The sequence below is a fragment of the Rhinoderma darwinii genome (genome assembly GCF_050947455.1).
Source record: "Rhinoderma darwinii isolate aRhiDar2 chromosome 5 unlocalized genomic scaffold, aRhiDar2.hap1 SUPER_5_unloc_26, whole genome shotgun sequence".
Taxonomy (NCBI): domain Eukaryota; kingdom Metazoa; phylum Chordata; class Amphibia; order Anura; family Rhinodermatidae; genus Rhinoderma; species Rhinoderma darwinii.
Window position 1 is genome coordinate 293,619 of NW_027461783.1, and position 6,326 is coordinate 299,944.

The window sequence follows — 6,326 nt, forward strand, 5'->3', positions numbered from 1 at the left end:
ATAATGGGGCCTCAGAGATAAAAGCCTGGGCCCAGGCAGTGTTGGTCAGTGCTGCTCAGCAGGCAGCACTGGACTGGACTGGATTACAGCTGATACAAGGTGTGAAGGAACAAGGGGTGGCTGTGGGCATGCACTTGCTGCCGCTGCCAGTGTTTATCTGCATGGCAGCAGGGCATTTGGGCGTTGCCAGGAAGGCGTTTTTATGTAGATTCCTCCTCTTTCAGCACTGCATTGTGGTGCAAGCAAAAGAAGCAAATCCTGTCTGGCTTCCTCTCCGGCCTTTATTCACCTCCCGTGTAGCTGTGAGTGTGTGAGCCTGCAGGGCCCCATGGAATTGCCTAGAAGTAGGCTGAATCGCTGCAAGGGCTGAACAGCAGTATCGGGCAGGCTCGGGCAACGCGCGGCCCGTTCGGGTTATCGCTTCTCGGCCTTTTGGCTAAGATCAAGTGTAGTATCTGTTCTTATCAGTTTAATATCTGATACATCCCCTATCTGGGGACCATATATTAAATGGATTTTTAGAACAGGGAGATGGAAATAGAGCTTGCTCTGTCCACTCCACGCATTGACCTGGTATTGCAGTATTTCCAGGACCGGTGCACCCTTTCCTTATGTGTTGACTAAAAGCAGATTCCAAAAGTGTTTTTTGTCTTTGCTATTGTTTCTGTCTTTCTGAAGGGATCTCCCCTTTTAATCCCATTATTTCAACACCTGTTGGACAATGCATGAGTGATAATGAGCTCATTGATTAAATGCAATTAATGAATAGATTGCCACCTCTTGTTGTGTGTCGTCTGTGTTTCTGTGTTTCCGGCATTTCACATTGGAACACCTCATTCACCTTCCTTGTCTTCTCTCCGCCCTCCCTTTTAGGTAAGTTAAAGAGCTGCACCTGAGCCAGCCACTGATTGATTGATTGATTGATTGATTGATTGATTGATTGATTGATTGATGCAGCACAACAGTCAAATAGTGGAGTGGAGTAGGGGAACAGCAAACAGCCAATAAAGCAGCCCGCCCGCTCGCCTGCCCGCCACAATGGACCTACCTGTGTACACTAGATGGATGTGATGGAATGTACTGTCGTCCCTACATTTCAAGAAGAAGTAAGAATTGCAGTTGCAACAAAGCCTTGCTTGCCTACAAAGAGAGCAGCAATTTGGATTTGTTACTATGTTACCTAGAAGAATAACAAACTGTGCAAGGATGGAGGTTGTAGGAGCAAGGAGAAGTTGTCTGTAAAGTTGGTGGATGCCTATTTTCCATTTTGCAGTCCCTTGTCTCCCTCTTGTGGCCTCCTGGAGGCAACTAGCTGTGCAAAAAAAAGACAGCCTGGCGGCCGGCTGTTGCAGTGTTGCCCTCTCAGGCAACACTGAGTGACTGACTGAGCCTCACCGTCTTATATAAAGTTCAGACGGAACTTTGCACGTGTCATAGTGGAGCCCTCAGGATTCCAGAGCCAGCTTTCTGACATCATAATGGGGCCTCAGAGATAAAAGCCTGGGCCCAGGCAGTGTTGGTCAGTGCTGCTCAGCAGGCAGCACTGGACTGGACTGGATTACAGCTGATACAAGGTGTGAAGGAACAAGGGGTGGCTGTGGGCATGCACTTGCTGCCGCTGCCAGTGTTTATCTGCATGGCAGCAGGGCATTTGGGCGTTGCCAGGAAGGCGTTTTTATGTAGATTCCTCCTCTTTCAGCACTGCATTGTGGTGCAAGCAAAAGAAGCAAATCCTGTCTGGCTTCCTCTCCGGCCTTTATTCACCTCCCGTGTAGCTGTGAGTGTGTGAGCCTGCAGGGCCCCATGGAATTGCCTAGAAGTAGGCTGAATCGCTGCAAGGGCTGAACAGCAGTATCGGGCAGGCTCGGGCAACGCGCGGCCCGTTCGGGTTATCGCTTCTCGGCCTTTTGGCTAAGATCAAGTGTAGTATCTGTTCTTATCAGTTTAATATCTGATACGTCCCCTATCTGGGGACCATATATTAAATGGATTTTTAGAACAGGGAGATGGAAATAGAGCTTGCTCTGTCCACTCCACGCATTGACCTGGTATTGCAGTATTTCCAGGACCGGTGCACCCTTTCCTTATGTGTTGACTAAAAGCAGATTCCAAAAGTGTTTTTTGTCTTTGCTATTGTTTCTGTCTTTCTGAAGGGATCTCCCCTTTTAATCCCATTATTTCAACACCTGTTGGACAATGCATGAGTGATAATGAGCTCATTGATTAAATGCAATTAATGAATAGATTGCCACCTCTTGTTGTGTGTCGTCTGTGTTTCTGTGTTTCCGGCATTTCACATTGGAACACCTCATTCACCTTCCTTGTCTTCTCTCCGCCCTCCCTTTTAGGTAAGTTAAAGAGCTGCACCTGAGCCAGCCACTGATTGATTGATTGATTGATTGATTGATTGATTGATTGATTGATTGATGCAGCACAACAGTCAAATAGTGGAGTGGAGTAGGGGAACAGCAAACAGCCAATAAAGCAGCCCGCCCGCTCGCCTGCCCGCCACAATGGACCTACCTGTGTACACTAGATGGATGTGATGGAATGTACTGTCGTCCCTACATTTCAAGAAGAAGTAAGAATTGCAGTTGCAACAAAGCCTTGCTTGCCTACAAAGAGAGCAGCAATTTGGATTTGTTACTATGTTACCTAGAAGAATAACAAACTGTGCAAGGATGGAGGTTGTAGGAGCAAGGAGAAGTTGTCTGTAAAGTTGGTGGATGCCTATTTTCCATTTTGCAGTCCCTTGTCTCCCTCTTGTGGCCTCCTGGAGGCAACTAGCTGTGCAAAAAAAAGACAGCCTGGCGGCCGGCTGTTGCAGTGTTGCCCTCTCAGGCAACACTGAGTGACTGACTGAGCCTCACCGTCTTATATAAAGTTCAGACGGAACTTTGCACGTGTCATAGTGGAGCCCTCAGGATTCCAGAGCCAGCTTTCTGACATCATAATGGGGCCTCAGAGATAAAAGCCTGGGCCCAGGCAGTGTTGGTCAGTGCTGCTCAGCAGGCAGCACTGGACTGGACTGGATTACAGCTGATACAAGGTGTGAAGGAACAAGGGGTGGCTGTGGGCATGCACTTGCTGCCGCTGCCAGTGTTTATCTGCATGGCAGCAGGGCATTTGGGCGTTGCCAGGAAGGCGTTTTTATGTAGATTCCTCCTCTTTCAGCACTGCATTGTGGTGCAAGCAAAAGAAGCAAATCCTGTCTGGCTTCCTCTCCGGCCTTTATTCACCTCCCGTGTAGCTGTGAGTGTGTGAGCCTGCAGGGCCCCATGGAATTGCCTAGAAGTAGGCTGAATCGCTGCAAGGGCTGAACAGCAGTATCGGGCAGGCTCGGGCAACGCGCGGCCCGTTCGGGTTATCGCTTCTCGGCCTTTTGGCTAAGATCAAGTGTAGTATCTGTTCTTATCAGTTTAATATCTGATACGTCCCCTATCCGGGGACCATATATTAAATGGATTTTTAGAACAGGGAGATGGAAATAGAGCTTGCTCTGTCCACTCCACGCATTGACCTGGTATTGCAGTATTTCCAGGACCGGTGCACCCTTTCCTTATGTGTTGACTAAAAGCAGATTCCAAAAGTGTTTTTTGTCTTTGCTATTGTTTCTGTCTTTCTGAAGGGATCTCCCCTTTTAATCCCATTATTTCAACACCTGTTGGACAATGCATGAGTGATAATGAGCTCATTGATTAAATGCAATTAATGAATAGATTGCCACCTCTTGTTGTGTGTCGTCTGTGTTTCTGTGTTTCCGGCATTTCACATTGGAACACCTCATTCACCTTCCTTGTCTTCTCTCCGCCCTCCCTTTTAGGTAAGTTAAAGAGCTGCACCTGAGCCAGCCACTGATTGATTGATTGATTGATTGATTGATTGATTGATTGATTGATTGATTGATTGATTGATTGATTGATTGATTGATGCAGCACAACAGTCAAATAGTGGAGTAGGGGAACAGCAAACAGCCAATAAAGCAGCCCGCCCGCTCGCCTGCCCGCCACAATGGACCTACCTGTGTACACTAGATGGATGTGATGGAATGTACTGTCGTCCCTACATTTCAAGAAGAAGTAAGAATTGCAGTTGCAACAAAGCCTTGCTTGCCTACAAAGAGAGCAGCAATTTGGATTTGTTACTATGTTACCTAGAAGAATAACAAACTGTGCAAGGATGGAGGTTGTAGGAGCAAGGAGAAGTTGTCTGTAAAGTTGGTGGATGCCTATTTTCCATTTTGCAGTCCCTTGTCTCCCTCTTGTGGCCTCCTGGAGGCAACTAGCTGTGCAAAAAAAAGACAGCCTGGCGGCCGGCTGTTGCAGTGTTGCCCTCTCAGGCAACACTGAGTGACTGACTGAGCCTCACCGTCTTATATAAAGTTCAGACGGAACTTTGCACGTGTCATAGTGGAGCCCTCAGGATTCCAGAGCCAGCTTTCTGACATCATAATGGGGCCTCAGAGATAAAAGCCTGGGCCCAGGCAGTGTTGGTCAGTGCTGCTCAGCAGGCAGCACTGGACTGGACTGGATTACAGCTGATACAAGGTGTGAAGGAACAAGGGGTGGCTGTGGGCATGCACTTGCTGCCGCTGCCAGTGTTTATCTGCATGGCAGCAGGGCATTTGGGCGTTGCCAGGAAGGCGTTTTTATGTAGATTCCTCCTCTTTCAGCACTGCATTGTGGTGCAAGCAAAAGAAGCAAATCCTGTCTGGCTTCCTCTCCGGCCTTTATTCACCTCCCGTGTAGCTGTGAGTGTGTGAGCCTGCAGGGCCCCATGGAATTGCCTAGAAGTAGGCTGAATCGCTGCAAGGGCTGAACAGCAGTATCGGGCAGGCTCGGGCAACGCGCGGCCCGTTCGGGTTATCGCTTCTCGGCCTTTTGGCTAAGATCAAGTGTAGTATCTGTTCTTATCAGTTTAATATCTGATACGTCCCCTATCTGGGGACCATATATTAAATGGATTTTTAGAACAGGGAGATGGAAATAGAGCTTGCTCTGTCCACTCCACGCATTGACCTGGTATTGCAGTATTTCCAGGACCGGTGCACCCTTTCCTTATGTGTTGACTAAAAGCAGATTCCAAAAGTGTTTTTTGTCTTTGCTATTGTTTCTGTCTTTCTGAAGGGATCTCCCCTTTTAATCCCATTATTTCAACACCTGTTGGACAATGCATGAGTGATAATGAGCTCATTGATTAAATGCAATTAATGAATAGATTGCCACCTCTTGTTGTGTGTCGTCTGTGTTTCTGTGTTTCCGGCATTTCACATTGGAACACCTCATTCACCTTCCTTGTCTTCTCTCCGCCCTCCCTTTTAGGTAAGTTAAAGAGCTGCACCTGAGCCAGCCACTGATTGATTGATTGATTGATTGATTGATTGATTGATTGATGCAGCACAACAGTCAAATAGTGGAGTAGGGGAACAGCAAACAGTCAATAAAGCAGCCCGCCCGCTCGCCTGCCCGCCACAATGGACCTACCTGTGTACACTAGATGGATGTGATGGAATGTACTGTCGTCCCTACATTTCAAGAAGAAGTAAGAATTGCAGTTGCAACAAAGCCTTGCTTGCCTACAAAGAGAGCAGCAATTTGGATTTGTTACTATGTTACCTAGAAGAATAACAAACTGTGCAAGGATGGAGGTTGTAGGAGCAAGGAGAAGTTGTCTGTAAAGTTGGTGGATGCCTATTTTCCATTTTGCAGTCCCTTGTCTCCCTCTTGTGGCCTCCTGGAGGCAACTAGCTGTGCAAAAAAAAGACAGCCTGGCGGCCGGCTGTTGCAGTGTTGCCCTCTCAGGCAACACTGAGTGACTGACTGAGCCTCACCGTCTTATATAAAGTTCAGACGGAACTTTGCACGTGTCATAGTGGAGCCCTCAGGATTCCAGAGCCAGCTTTCTGACATCATAATGGGGCCTCAGAGATAAAAGCCTGGGCCCAGGCAGTGTTGGTCAGTGCTGCTCAGCAGGCAGCACTGGACTGGACTGGATTACAGCTGATACAAGGTGTGAAGGAACAAGGGGTGGCTGTGGGCATGCACTTGCTGCCGCTGCCAGTGTTTATCTGCATGGCAGCAGGGCATTTGGGCGTTGCCAGGAAGGCGTTTTTATGTAGATTCCTCCTCTTTCAGCACTGCATTGTGGTGCAAGCAAAAGAAGCAAATCCTGTCTGGCTTCCTCTCCGGCCTTTATTCACCTCCCGTGTAGCTGTGAGTGTGTGAGCCTGCAGGGCCCCATGGAATTGCCTAGAAGTAGGCTGAATCGCTGCAAGGGCTGAACAGCAGTATCGGGCAGGCTCGGGCAACGCGCGGCCCGTTCGGGTT

The 6,326-nt window shown here is 48.3% G+C and overlaps 4 non-coding genes across 4 annotated transcripts; all 4 read left to right on the forward strand.

Annotated features, from left to right (window-relative positions):
* Nucleotides 1-416: 416 nt before the first annotated feature.
* On the forward strand, nucleotides 417-607 carry LOC142688781 (U2 spliceosomal RNA). Its single transcript, XR_012857833.1, has one exon. It is a non-coding gene; the product is annotated as a U2 spliceosomal RNA (small nuclear RNA).
* A 1,284-nt stretch (nucleotides 608-1,891) lies between these two features.
* LOC142688598 (U2 spliceosomal RNA) lies at nucleotides 1,892-2,082 on the forward strand. Its single transcript, XR_012857667.1, has one exon. It is a non-coding gene; the product is annotated as a U2 spliceosomal RNA (small nuclear RNA).
* Nucleotides 2,083-3,366: 1,284 nt separating this feature from the next.
* LOC142688763 (U2 spliceosomal RNA) lies at nucleotides 3,367-3,557 on the forward strand. The gene has a single exon (XR_012857817.1). It is a non-coding gene; the product is annotated as a U2 spliceosomal RNA (small nuclear RNA).
* A 1,307-nt stretch (nucleotides 3,558-4,864) lies between these two features.
* Nucleotides 4,865-5,055, forward strand: LOC142688600 (U2 spliceosomal RNA). The gene has a single exon (XR_012857669.1). It is a non-coding gene; the product is annotated as a U2 spliceosomal RNA (small nuclear RNA).
* Nucleotides 5,056-6,326: the final 1,271 nt, after the last annotated feature.